The following is a 15,893-nucleotide window of genomic DNA, read 5'->3' as shown; positions in this document are numbered from 1 at the left end:
CAGTGATCACTCTTCGCAGTGGTAAGGTTATTGAAAAACCCACTCTTGAACCTTGTGAGAAAGATGATGAGTCAATCTCTGAGGGTAAGGAAGGGGTTGAATTTGAACATTGTGAAGAAAAGACTGATTCTCCGCCAGCACTTCCATTTCCTCATGCCATGACCAAACAAAGGAAAGTCAATCAGAATTCTAAAATCCTTGAAATTTTCAAACAGGTAAGGATCAATATACCTTTATTGGATGCTATTAAACAGGTACCTTCCTATGCTAAATTTTTGAAAGATCTATGCACTGTGAAGAGAAAACTGAATGTGAAAAAGAAAGCCTTTTTAGCCGAACAAGTAAGTGTTATTCTTCATAATAATAATGCTTTGAAATATAAAGACCCTAGTTGTCCTACCATTTCTTGCTTTATTGAAGAACATAAAATTGAAAGAGCTTTACTTGATCTTAGAGCTAGTGTGAATTTACTTCCATATTCGGTTTTTCACAGTCTCAATCTAGGTGAGTTAAAACCAACTTCTGTAACTCTTTTACTTGCTGATAGATCTGTAAAAGTGCCTAGAGGAATAGTTGAGGATGTGTTAGTACAAGTTGATAAATTCATTTACCCTGTAGATTTTATTGTCTTGGATACACAACCTGTTGAAGCATGTAATTCAATTCCTGTTATTTTAGGACGTCCATTTCTTGCAACTTCTAATGCATTGATTAATTGTAGGAATGGACTGATGAAGCTATCATTTGGAAACATGACATTGGAGATGAATATTTTCAACATTTACAAGCAACCTGGAGATGATAATGATTTACAGGAAGTGGACTTTATTAAAAAATTAGTTCATGATCAATTTCAAACCACTTCTAGTGAAATTGAGATTGATGAACCTGACGAGTTGCAAATGGTTTATTTTCAAGAAGAAGCAAAGGCATGTAATTGGAGACCACAAATTGAAGAATTGCCACCACAATCAATTGAGTCTATACCTTCAAGTGTTCAACCACCAAAACCTGATTTGAAGCCATTACCATTCAATCTTAAATACTCATATTTGGGAGAAAATGAAACTTTTTTGGTAATAATCTCTTCCAAACTTAATGCACATCAAGAAGGTAAGTTATTAAAAACTCTGAAAATGCACAAAATTGCTTTAGGATGGACCATAGCTGACATAAAAGGAATTAGTCCTTTGATTTGCACACACAAGATTTATTTGGAGGAAAATGCTAAACCATCTAGAGAAATGCAACGAAGACTTAATCCTAATATGAAAGAAGTAGTGAAAAATGAAGTCATTAAGCTTCTAGATAATGGAATCATTTATCCTATTTCTGACAGCAAATGGGTAAGTCCTACCCAAGTTGTACCCAAAAAGTCTGGAATCACTGTGATAACAAATGAGAAAAATGAGTTAATTCCAACTTAGACTATTACTGGTTGGCGCATGTGCATTGACTATAGAAAACTTAATTTAATGACTAGAAAAGATAATTTTCCTTTACCTTTCATGGATCAAATCCTAGAAAGAGTTGCAGGTCATGAATTTTATTGTTTTCTAGATGGCTATTCAGGTTACAATCAAATTGAAATTGCATTGGAAGATCAAGAGAAGACTACTTTCACATGTCCATTTGGTACTTTTGCATATCAAAGAATGCCTTTTGGGTTATGTAATGCACCAGCCACGTTTCAAAGATGCATGCTTAGCATATTCAGTGATATGGTTGAACGTTTTCTTGAGATTTTTATGGATGATTTTTCTATTTTTGGTGATTCATTTGATGATTGTTTAACTAACTTGGAAAAGGTTTTGAACAGGTGTGAAGAGAAGAATCTTGTACTGAATTGGGAAAAATGTCACTTTAAGGTAACAAACGGCATTGTACTTGGTCACATTATTTCATCGAAAGGAATTGAGGTTGACAAATCTAAAATCGAGCTAATTGCCAACTTACCAACACCAAAATCTGTTAAAGATGTTAGATCATTCTTAGGACATGCTGGTTTTTACAGAAGGTTCATCAAAGATTTTAGTGTAATATCTAAACCATTGTGTAACCTTCTAACAAAGGAAAATGTTTTTGAATGGACTGAACAATGTGAAAAAACATTTGTTAAACTTAAAAGCTTGCTTACTTCTGCTCATGTCATTCAACCTCCTGATTGGTCATTACCTTTTGAAATAATGTGTGACGCTAGTGATTATGCCGTAGGTGTTGTCTTGGGACAAAGAAAAGATAAGAAACCTTATGTGATTTACTATGCAAGTAAAACTTTAAATAGTGCTCAAATGAATTACACTACCACTAAAAAAGAATTACTTGCAGTAGTATTTGCATGTGACAAGTTCAGATCTTATATTGTTGGCTCACCTGTTGTTGTTTTTAGTGATCATGCAGCATTGAAATATCTTCTCTCTAAGAAAGATTCTAAGGCTAGATTGGTGCGGTGGATTTTGTTACTTCAAGAATTTGATATCACAATTAAAGACAAGAAAGGCACCGAAAATGTTGTCGCAGATCATTTGTCAAGATTGACAACTGATTCGATATCTGACATCACACCAATCGATGACTACTTTCCTGATAAATCTTTATTTTATGTCTCTTCAATGCCTTGGTTTGCTAAAAATAACAATTTTCTTGCTTCAGGATTTTTGCCAACTCATTTGGATAACCAAGATAAAAGAAAGTTTTTGAGCGACGTGCAAAACATTTATTGGGATGACCCTTACTTATTCAAATATTTTCCTGATCAAATATTTCAAAGATGCATTCCCGACAATGAGGTAAGTAGTGTCATTAAATTTTGTCACTCTGAAGCATGTGGGGATCATTTCTCGTCAAAAAAGACGACTGCAAAAATCTTACAAAGTGGATTTTACTGGCCCACCATCTTCTATTGACTCTTAAGTCTCATCATAGTGGAGATGTGCATTAGGCAATTCATGATTTATGACCCTATTTTCATAAAGAACAAGCTCATCATAGTCTTGGGAATCTAACTATATATAAAAAAAAAGACCTTGTTTGCTAGTTTTTAAGAAAACTGGATGGGAAGCCTGTCCCCGACCCATAGAGGGCGTTTAAGCCGTTCTTGGACGTAAAACCAAGGAAAGATGTGAGCCACAATCACAACTACCTGTACATCCACGTTTTTTTTTTCAAAAAAAAAAGGGAGAAAGAGAGAAAGACTCTAACCGGCTTCCATATATGTGATATGATTGCATTTTCTTTTTTTCTCATCTATAAAACCTTCTCTTTCTTCCCTTTATTTCTACTCAACCCATACATTCATCAAATACAAAAGTGTGTAGAAATGGCAGGTTCCTCAAGTAATCACATAAACAATATTTGTGTTTTCGGTGGATCCAGTCCTGGGAAAGAAAAGGAGTTTTTAGAATCAACAAATCATCTTGGTCAGGTACTAGCTGAGCGAAAGATTCATTTAGTATATGGAGGAGGCAGCCTTGGGTTAATGGGGGGAGTGTCAATAGCTGCATCTTTAGGAGGTAATCAAGTTTTGGGGGTTGTCCCCAAAGCTTTAGCACAAGGGGACATCATTGAAAAAACAATTGGAGAGGAATTATAGGTCCCCACAATGTCTGATCGACTGAATGCAATGTTTAACCATGCTGATGCCTTCATTGCCTTAACAGGTGGTTTGGGCACATTGGAAGAGATCTTTCATATTTCCTCTTGGGCCCAACTGCACATTCACCATAAACCCATAGGTTTGTTAAATGTTAATGGTTTTTATGATAAGTTGTTGTCTTTTCTTGATCATGCTGTGGAACAGGAATTTCTAACATCTTCAGCACGACAAATCATAATCTCTGCTGCTACTACTAAACAATTGATTGACCAATTACAATCTTTCATCCCTGTAATTAATCCCTCTATGAGTCGCATAAATTGGTCAACTAAGGAAAGCCGTAAAAAGCTTAGATTGGATTTGAGCCTTCGTTTGTAAAAACTTTGTGTCTTTTGGTTTTATTATTGTGTTTGTTGTTTCTTATATTTGTTTAAGTGTGTTTCAGGTTTGTCAGTGTTCATTATTTCAGGTGATGTCTTCTATACTCTATCTTTCTACCTTAAGACATTGAGAACAATGTCTTATTTTGGTTGGGGGGAAAGGGTAGTAGTTGATATTTTAAAAAAAAAAACCTGTGTTTTCTATTTCATAAACTATTTGCAAAACTGTTGTTACTAGGATGGCAGAGTAAAAGGAGTTCTTTTGTTAAAGTGACTCTTGAGACGCATCTTAGTAAACATTCTTAACAGGGTCTATCAGAATACTTCTTGAAATATTCAGGTTTACAAACTCTCGTATTGGTAGCACTTGATTCTGCTCATATGCTCATTTAACAAGTATTTTTAAATCTTCATTTTCACACACACACTTTAACATATGATTGTGGGTTGCACAACGGATCATTACATTATTTATGTTCTTTTGTTAAAGGTAACAACTAAGGGAAAGGGATAGTATATAATTTGCAAAAAAAAAAAAAAAACAATGATAATAAAAAGGTAGATAAGTTTGGTTTCGTAGCCTCCCTAACCTAAGCAATTAAGCCTGAAGGGGTGTTTTAACACTTAATACCCTAAAGTCAACTGACTTGGGAGTTATTGGCCCAGCGCTTGTTACATGGGTTTAGGAGAAAAGCTTAAGGGAATCAAACATTGCACTATCTACGTATCAGTATTTGCAACCCGAGTTGCTAAGCTCGTAGGGGTGTCTCAACACCTAATCCCCTAAGACCAACTGGTCTGGAAGTCATTAGCCTAAAACTCGTTACATGGGTTAAAGATGCATTGTGTTTCAAGTTGTATGTGTATATAAATAAATAAATAAAAAGAAGAAAAAGAAAAAAAAAATAATCCCATCCTAAGGAAGTTAGCCTTAAACATTAGAACAAAAAATTGTTTTTCTTCCAAGTAAAGCCCCATAATTATATGTTGATGTTTTGAGCACAAAAGAAAGGTTTAGTAATATCTTGTTTAAGAGGTATTGAGTAGATATATGAATTTAATGAAAGTTTGTTTATCTGGATAAATTAAAGTAAGTTGAATGATGAATGCCTTGCTTTATGGAATTTGCAAATTGTTTTTCTATTTTAATGCTTTGATTACTAGGGACTAGTAATAAGCTGGTTGGGGGGTGTGATTAGTACTTAAAAGTGCATATTTATCAAGGTTTTATATCATCATTTTGCACTTAAAGTATCAATAACTCCTTAACTAAAGCATGTTTTATAATAACAAGTCTAATACTATAAAATGCCCTAATATATGGTAAATGTTCATCTTAAATGTAGGCCTATCACATAAATCAAAGGATTGATTGATGAATTCAACTACTGAAATTTGTAAAGATAAAGAGAGGGTGAAACTTAGTTAATTATGTCAAGGTGAAAAGGATACACTAATGGTGTAAGAATAAGTATAATATAAACTTAACATGGACCTTAATGTTGGATACTAACATGTTTTATATTTGTTATCTTGTTCACTTTTAATACTTTGCTTGTTAAATGGTTAATCTAGATTTATGTTGTATAACACTTGGTATAACAAATACTTGGCACTTTCATAACCCATATTGTATGGTATAACCAACACCTGAGCTATGAAAGGAACTTGATTTGTTGTTAACATAAGTTATAATCATGAATGCCTGCCACCATGAACAGGTATTAGCTTTATTCGAATAAGATAACTAATGTGATCACGTTAACAATTTATAATCTGATTAGAACCTCCTTTATGTGTGGTTTCCAATTGAGTAATAAAAGTTTATACTATACTTGTTTGAAGTACCATAGTGGATCCTCTAACCTTGACATTTGTTTTTATCATTGTTTAATCCTTACATTAATCTTCCATCTCAAAGTTCTCATTAATTTCTTCCTCTTCCTCTTTTATTATTATTATTAGTATTACTACTACTACTACTACTACTACTACTACTACTATTATTTACATTTTCGTTATATTTTATGTACATTAAGTATGCTCTGTGTTTGATCAATGATCCTGACATTGTTGGTCTTGCCTTGTTCATTCGCATCAGAAATCTATTTATATTATATAATATATCTCTTTGATCTTTTCATCAAATCAATATATAGGCTGGAAACCTGTGACCCAATCTTTTAGATCATTCTCAGGTATAACAACGCCACGTACTGAATATTATTATTGTTGTTGTTGTTGTTGTTGTTGTTGTTGTTGTTGTTGTTGTTGTCATTGTTGTTGTATTGTTATTTATAATTTATACAATTAACCTCTCTGTGGTTCGACCCCGGTCTTGCCGGGTTATTTATTACTTCGACACTCTTGCACTTGGAAGAAGACATCAAGCTTTTGGTTGTGTCAAGTTTTTGTTTGCCTTACAAGTCACGGATTTTAGTTATGGTTAAAGGGGATCGCTAGATGGGATCTCAATTTAGCCCAACCACACGGATTTTAGTTCTGGTTAAAAGGGATCGCCAGATGGGATTTCAGTTTAGCCTAACCATACAGAGTTTGGTTCTAGCTAAAGGGGATCGCCAGATGGGATCTCAGTTTAGCCCAACCACACAGATTTTGGTTATGATTAAAGGGGATTGCCAAATGGGATCTCAGTTTAGCCCAATCGCATAAAGTTTGGTTTTGGTTAAAGGGGATCGCCAGATAAGATCTCAGTTTAGCCTAACCACACGAATTTTGGTTCTGGTTAAAGGGGATCGCCAGATGGGATCTCAGTTTAGCCCAACCACACCACACGGATTTTGGTTCTGGCGATGGGATCTTAGTTTAGCCCAACCACATAGATTTTGGTTATGGTTAAAGGGGATCGCCAGATGGGATTTCAATTTAGCCTAACCACACAGAGTTTGGTTCTGGTTAAAGGGGATCGCAAGATAAGATCTTAGTTTAGCCCAACCACACAGAGTTTGGTTTTGGTTAAAGGGGATCGCTAGATAGGATCCCAGTTTAGCCCAACCACATGGATTTTGGTTCTGGTTAAAGGAGATTGCCAGATGGGATTTTAGTTTAGCTTAACCGCATACAGTTTGGTTCTGGTTAAAGGGGATCACCGGATATGATCTCAGTTTAGCCCAACCATACGGATTTTGGTTCTGGTTAAAAGGGATCGCTAGATGGGATCTTAGTTTAGCCCAACCACACAGAGTTTGGTTCTAGTTAAATGGGATTGATAGATGGGATCTCAGTTTAGCCCAACCGCACAGAGTTTGGTTCTGCTTAAAGGGGATCACCAAATAAAATCTCAATTTAGCCCAACCACATGGATTTTGGTTCTGGTTAAAAGGGATCGCTAGATGGGATCTCAGTTTAGCCCAACCAAATAGAGTTTGGTTGTGGTTAAAGGGATCGCCAGAAAGGATCTTAGTTTATCCCAACCACATAGATTTTGGTTCTGGTTAAAGGGGATCGCCAGATAGGATTTCAGTTTAGCCCAACCATACAGATTTTGGTTCTGGTTTAAGGGGATCGTCAGATGGGATTGCTGGAGGGGATCTTAGTTTAGCCCAACCACACAGAGAATTTTAACTTTGGTTAAAAAAAAAGAGGAGGCCCCAAGATCGGGTTCTCAAGATAATCAAGTTTGGATCATTAGTCCCTGGTTGAAGGGAGATTGCGGTAAAGATAGAATTTCAGATCAGCTAAGTTTTGAGAAGATCAAGATTAAAAGTTTAGGTTTGTTTATCTTTACAAAACTTACTACGCAAAGTCTTTGCTCCGTAAGTATTGTAAAGAGGAGGCATATGTTATTGCCCATTTTTAGGTCCCCGCACAAATAATAATAATAATAATAATAATAATAATAAACATTATATATATATATATATATATATTCGGAAGGAATCCAAAAAATAAAAGGAGTAAGAAAAGGATGTTGGAACGCCAATAAATAGCTAGAAATTGGTTGAGGAAGTTAAAAAATACAAGAATTAAAATTTAACAATATATTTTTAATTGATGAAAGTCTTGTTAACAAGGAAAATTCAATTTTTGAGGAAGAAAAATCCAAAATCAGATGTCTATGGACTCAATTAAATTTTATCTAAGGTTTAATTAAATTTATAGAGGGTTTGATTGCAAGAAAAATTGATTTTTAAGTCAATTTAGGCTTTTATTGGAAGAACTTAAAGTTCTGGGGTCCAATTATAATTTTGAAGAGTTGATTTGGTCAAATTAGGGGCTTAATTGCATAATTATTGAAGTTTGATAGCCAATTAGGGACTTAAGTGAAACAATCCGAAACCAAGAACCAAATCAGAAAAGGCACTAAAATTAAGGGATCCAATTACAATTTTTCCGGGGGGCTTGATTACAAAATTGCAAAAAATTCATTGACCAAATCAGAAGCATCTATTTGAATTTTGAAACGGCGTCGTTTACTGGACACTATTCATTGTCTCTTCCATGTAGCCGTTTTCAGCAATAAAGGCTGAGACGTTTTCTGTAGCAAAGGCGCTGAATGGTGTCCGTTATGGAGCATGCTTTAAGGCTGTAATCACTCTGCATGCGGATTAGAAGCCAAACATTACCACCGCAGGGCATTCTCTGGCCTATAAAAGCCAGAGAAAAACAATGACCGTGGAAAAAAAAAGGAAAGGAGACGAGACAGAGTAGGCAGAGAAAAAACAGAGAGGGGAGAGCGTGAGGAAGGGAAGAGGAGAAATAATAGAGAGGGCAATACAAGAGAAAAAAAGGGAAACACGAAGCAAGGCTGAAAAGAGAGGAACAGAAGAGCAAAAGGAAGAGAGAAGGAGAGATTGCACGGCAAAGCAGAGAACACAGCACCACTATCGTCTTCACCTCTCCAGAACCAGATATGTGCACTTCCCTTCTTAATCCCTGCAATAGAAATAATGAATGTTAGTATGTAAAAAAAAAAAAAAAGAGAACGTAAAGGAGCCAATACCAGAAATCAATATCTCCAGTTGCAGCATTCTGTTCTTGCCATCTACAAAAAGGAGTATGAACAGTGCGAAGGTAATTTACGCATGTATGAATGACTGAGGTTTGGTCACTGGCTTGTGCCAGTGACCAGGCTGGGCTGGCTAGGTCCAACCTAGCCACGCGGGGTGGCTCGGTCCAGCTCAAAAAAAATTCTTCAAAAAAATTATTTTAAATTTTTTTGATTTTTCAAAATTTTTTTACTATATTTTGATCAATATTGGTTTGTATTTTTATACTGTAAAGATACAAATCCGATATTAAAATAATTGGTTTTTGTCAAAATATTTTTTTTGAATAAAATAATAAAATCTTTTGTTTCATGCATACGACCAAGTCTCTCAAAAATAAAAAAAAAACATCATATTGTATTTTCATACAACAAAGAAAATTTCAAAAATATGTATCAACATGCATTTTAGCTTTAATAACCAGTTTATTAAAGTCACGAGAACTAGGCCAATATTTCAAAATTCCAAAAAAAATATTATTTTGTTTTCTTTTAGTATCTGGGGTTACGACCTTATACGTAAGACGTATTCCGGATATTAAATTCTTTTGCTGATATTAGAACAATTAGGTTTTACCGATAAGATAAGGATCTCCTTAACGAGGATGACTTTTTTTAAACCATAAACGAACCAACAACTAGAAAACATGAAAAAACCTTATATTTTATCAAATAATAAAACAATGCAGCTTACCTTAGGTAGGGCATATTTAGGGTGCTAATACCTTCCCTTTACGCAACCAATCCCCGTACCCGATCTCTGAGACCAGTTAGATTTCTAGTGACCAAAATATAAGATGGCGACTCCCATTCTTGCTTTCCACATATAAGAGACAAGAATTCCTTGTCTCCCCTCATTTTTCCTGATTTTTCTAATGATACCAACACCTAGGATTTGAGAGTGGATGTTTTCGCCGCACACGTGCGACAAATATCATCAAGATAATATGCAAACTTAAGATGATATTTTCTCTATTATTTTTTGACTCAATGGAGCATTCACCTATACATTTACCATATGAGGCAAAAGTTGGAGTACCGGTCCAGTATAGATGGATATATCTATTTGAGAGGTTATATATTATAGTTGCAATGTAATTCATAATTAAAAGTATATTCATTGTTTTTCTTAATTGAAAATTTTTGTATAATTCATAATAAATATACTTGTTCAATCTTAAGAAAAGGGTTAAGGACAAGACACATGTTGAGACTTTAATATGTGAGGCCTAAATTGTTGAGGAGATATCAACATCTATCTCGTACTATTTCAAACCTCATTAAGAACGAGAATCAACCGCGTTCCACGACATGATGATGGTGATGAAGTACCTTCCATTGAGAACTTGTCAATATTCTCCAATCCTGGATGACCAACACCTAAAAATGCTGCAAGGAGAAGATATTTGTTTGAAATAAAGTTTAGACAAGCACACAATTATATTCTATTTAATTGTGATGAGTTGAGACCTTTTATTCAATAAGTATATGTACTACTTAAACTTTGTCAAGAATGTACTATTTATACATTGTAATATCATAAACTCATATAATTTAGAACAACCTTGTAGGCAACATCGACAATATTTACTGTCTAATAATTCACAGCTGACCGAATCCCAAATCTTTCAATTACAATGATGCAGAACGCTTGGCAGGGGAATTTGAAGCACAAATTGATAGATGCATAGTGAAGAAGAAAAGGTCATGAGTATTGTACGCTAAGATTTAAATAACATACAATAGGTATAATTAATCATGCATGTTACAAGTAGAATAAATAGACAACGTAAGCATTGCCTTACAAGCACTTGGTATTCCAAAATATTCAATATAGTCTTTGAGACTTTTCTCATATTTTTGGTTGATTCTAGACAAACTTTTGAGGGTAAATGTAAGGATCCCTCTATTAATTTTCTTTGCTTCAATTGGTATCAGAGCAGGTTTGCCTTGGCTCGATGGCGAATGACCCGAACAATAATCGACCCCTTCCTGGTGGGGAACTAGTTTCCAGGAGAGAGTTTGACGCTCTTGCTACGAGCGTTGAAGAGATTCGGCAATTGCTTCTTAACATGGGAAACAACAACAATGAACAAGATAACCGACATGGTGGCGACTGAGGCAACCACAATGGTCGTCGTCAACGGGAGGAGATTGAATCGAATTCTGAGGAGGAGATGGAACGTCCCGAGAACCCATTTGCTGCTAATCTAAATAATCAACAACCCATTGAAGATTATCGGATAAAGACCGACATCTTTTATTTTAATGGCCATCTATCCATTGAAGGATTTTTAGATTGGCTTGTGGAGGTAGAGAGATGTTTTAAGATTATATTGGTACCAGAGGAGAGGATGACTAAGATATCAACTTTTCATTTAAAGGGGAGTGCAGCTATATAGTGGGATAATTTGCAGAAGTCACGGCAAAGGCAGGCCAAACAATCAGTCAAGACATGGTGTAGGATGAAACAATTGATGATGGACCGTTTCCTTCCAGTAGATTATGACCAGCATCTCTATCACCTCTACCATAATTGTACCCAGGGAAGCAAGGCAGTAGAAGATTATACTGACGAGTTCCTATGGTTGGCAGAGAGAAATTCGTTGAATGAGACTCAAGGGCAGATGGTATCAAGATGAGTTAATGGATTAATTATGTCAATACAGGATAAAATCGGGTTTTCTAGGACATCCATGAGGCTCAAAATATGGCTATGAAGGCACAACAGTTAGAGAAAAACCTGAAAGAACGTGAACTAAAGGAGAAAAAAATGAATTATTGTAACAACAATAATTACCCAAGGAAGGCAGCATATTCTTATGTTCCTAACAAAGAGAAGAAAATGGTCCAGCCGATCCAAAGAAATAATTATAAAGGGCAAAATTACAGAGGATAGAGCAGTTAGAACAATGACATAAATCAGAATCGAAATCAGAGACCAAACCATGGACCATACGCTAGAGCAACTGGTGATGTTTGCTATAGGTGTTTCCAGCCTGGCCATTGATCCAATAATTGTCCCAAGTGGAAGCAAGCCAACCTTGTAGAAGGAACCAAAGAAGCTAATGATCATAGTGGAAATTATGATGATGATTATGATGGGGCTGAGTTTGCATATGAAGATAATAATGAGGTTGTAAATTTGATGATGAATTGTACTGCTATTAAAGAAGACGAAGTGCTCAGCATAGTGCTACAACGAGCTCTCTTTTTGCCTAAACAAGAAGGATAGAGGAATCACATATTTCGTTCCTTATGTTCTATTGAAAACAAGGTGTGCACATTGATTGTAGATGGTGGCAGCTGTGAGAATTTTGTGTCACAAAAGCTGGTTGATTATTTAAAACTTACAACAGGGAAGCATAAGAATCCTTATATGTTAGGGTGGGTGAAGAGAGAACCATTAGTAAAGGCGACAGAAGCATGCAGGGTTCCTCTTTCTATTGGTAAGCATTACAAACATGAGATTTAGTGTGATGTAATTGATATGGATGCTAGCCATGTATTACTAGGAAGGCCTTGACAGTTTGATATTGATGCTACCCATAAAGGGCGTGATAATGTGTTTATCTTTGAGTGGGGTTCTCATAAAATTGCACTTGCTCCTGTTGATCAATCTGGAAAATTAGAAAAACCATAAGCTAGGAGTTCAAATTTTCTAGGTATCTCCAAGAATGGCCACGAGTTTGAAGACATTATTAAAGAAGTTGGATTCATGTATCCAATTGTACTTAAAGGGCTTATGATGACAAATGTTGTTTCAAGTCACGTTCAAAAAGAAGTGCAGGAAATTTTGAGCGAGTATGAAGATCTGGTTTCTAAAGATTTACCAGCACAACTTCCTCCTATGCGAGATATTCAACATCAGATTGATTTAGTCCCTGGAGCAAGCCTACCTAATCTTCCCTATTATCGGATGAGTTTGAAGGAAAATGTGATCTTGAAGAAGAAGATCGAAGAGCTACTGAAAAAAGGATTTATTCGTGAGAGCATGAGTCCTTGTGTAGTTCCTGTCTTGCTAGTGCCAAAAAAATAAAACACTTGGAGTATGTGTGTTGACAGTAGAGCCATTAATAAAATCACCATCAAATATAGATTTTCAATTCCGCGGTTGGAGGATATGTTGGATGTCCTCGAGGGTTCCAAGGTGTTTTCGAAAATTGATTTGTGTAGTAGCTATCATCAGAATCGAATTAAACTAGGGGATGAATGGAAGACGATATTTAAGAGCAATGAAGGTCTGTATGAATGCACCAAGTTCTTTCATGTGACTCATGAACCAGGTTTTACGTCCTTTTACTAGGTCATTTGTAGTTATGTATTTTGATGATATTCTAATTTACAGTAAAAACAAAGAAGAACATTTGGTGCATTTAAGACAGGTTCTGGATGTTTTGAAATAGAAAAAGCTTTATATTATTTTGAAGAAGTGCACATTCTTCATAAATAAATTACTATTTTTGGGGTATATTGTTAGCGAAGATGGAATTCATATGGATCAGGACAAAGTACGTGCAATCAGAGAATGACCAACTCCAAAGACTATAAGTAAGTTCCATAGTTTCCATTGCCTTGATACTTTTTATAGGCGTTTTGTACGAAACTCTAGTACCCTTGCAACCCCTATTACTGAATGTCTCAAGCAATGGAAGTTTCATTAGGGTGAAGCATATGATAAAAGTTTTGCGTTGACTAAAGAAAAGCTTAGCACTGCACTAGTTTTGGCCCTTCCCAATTTTGAAAAGATATTCGAAGTCAAATGTGATGCAAGTGGATTGGGAGTGGGAGCTATGTTGTCTCAAAAGAAAAGACCAGTGGCATTCTTCAATGAAAAATTAAGTGAAGCCCGTCAAAAGTGGAGTACTTATGATTAGGAATTTTATGTAGTTGTGCGTGCGTTGAAGCAATGGGAGCATAATCTAGTGCAACGAGAATTTGTTCTTTACACTGACCATAAAGCCATGAAGTTCATCAACAGCTAGAAGAGTGTGAGTAAAATGCATGTCAAATGGGCCACTTTCCTTCAGAAGTTTCCTTTTGTGATTAACCATAAATCTCAATCTCTCAATCTGTTGTTAATGCTTTGAGTCAGAGAGCAGACTTGTTGATTACTTTAGCACAAGAGATTCTGGGATTTGAATTTTTAAAGGAGTTATATAAAGCTAATCTTGATTTCAAAGAAGTTTGGGTGAAGTGTGCTCAGAGTCAACCTGTTTCAGACTACCATATGAGAGAAGGATATTTGTTTAAAGGCAACAGGTTATGCATTCCCAGCTCATCCTTACGAGAGAAGCTTATTCAAGATATTCATAGAGGTGGATTTAGCGGGCACCTAGGAAGAAACAAAACTATTGTAGGAGTTGAGGAATGTTATTTTTTGCCTTAGTTGAAGAAGGATGTTGGCAAAATTATGAGAAACTGCTATGTTTGTTAGGTGTCAAAGGGTCAAGCTTAAAATACTGGTTTTTATATGCCTTTACCGGTTCCTAGCGATATTTGGCAAGACTTGTCCATGGATTTTGTGTTGGGGCTTCCTCGAACCCAAAGTGGGGTTGATTTTGTGTTTGTTATGGTTGATAGATTCTCTAAGATGGCACATTATATAGCTTGTAGAAAGACTTCTGACGCTACTCGCATAGCTAAACTGTTTTTCAGGGAGGTGGTGCATTTGCATGGTGTACCCAAAACTATTACATCTAATCGTGACACCAAATTTCTGAGTCACTTCTGGATTACTCTATGGAAGCTCTTTTGTACTACATTAAAGCGTAGCAGTACAACACATCTACAAACAGATGGCCAGACAGAGGTGACTAATAGAACGCTTGGCAATATGGTTCAAAGTGTTTGTATTAATAAACCAAAGAAGTGGGATAATACCTTGTCGCAAGTGGAGTTTGCTTACAATAACATGGTTCATAGTGCCACATGAAAGTCTCCTTTCTCTTTGGTATATACTTCAGTTCCTAACCATGTCGTTGACTTGGTAAAACTTCCCAAAGCTCATGAAGTTAGCATAGGAGCTCAACATATGGCTAAAGACGTTATTGAGGTTAAAGAAGAAGTGTGAGATAAGCTGGAAAAAACCAATGCTAGGTATAAAGTTGTTGCAGACAAGCATAGGCATGCTAAAGTTTTCAATGAAGGAGATTATGTGATGGATTTTTCTCAGAAAGGAGCGATTCCCTGTTGGAACCTACAACAAGCTGAGGTCGTACAAGTATGGACCTTATAAGATTTTGAGGAAGATTAATGATAATGCCTATGTTATTGAACTGCCTGCATCTATGGGAATTTCAAGCACTTTTAATGTTATAGATTTGTATGAGTATCATGAAGATGAAGCTCTTTATTCTGAAGATAACTCAGAGGCGAGTTCTTTCAAAGTGGAAGAATTTGATGCAGAATGTTTGGTAGGGGAATTTAAAGCACAAATTGATAGGTGCATAGTGAAGACAAAAAGGTCATGAGTATTGTACGCTAAGATTTAAATAGCATTCAATAGGTATAATTAATCATGCATGTTACAAGTAGAATAAATAGACAACGTAAGCATTGCCTTACAAGCACTTGGTATTCCAAAATATTCAATACAGTTTTTGAGACTTCTCTCATATTTCTGGTGGATTCCAGATAAACTTTTGAGGGTGAACGTGAGAATCCCTCTGTTAATTTTCTTGTTGTGTCATACAAGATGAACAATTTGCCACGTGGTTCAAAGCACATGTAAGTACAATTATAAACTCATTATCTCTTGCAAGGTTACTATACTTTAATATTACATAATTCTTGTTTATTGATTATTGTTGTACTTGATAGACAAGGTTCATTAAATGGGAGGAAGTGTTGGTATTTCATTATCTTTACTAAGCTTGGGTCCTAAAAGAAAAGTTAAGTGTTACAATTT

The sequence above is a fragment of the Populus alba genome, chromosome 16 (genome assembly GCF_005239225.2).
Source record: "Populus alba chromosome 16, ASM523922v2, whole genome shotgun sequence".
Lineage (NCBI taxonomy): Eukaryota > Viridiplantae > Streptophyta > Magnoliopsida > Malpighiales > Salicaceae > Populus > Populus alba.
Note: the sequence above shows the minus strand (reverse complement) of the source record.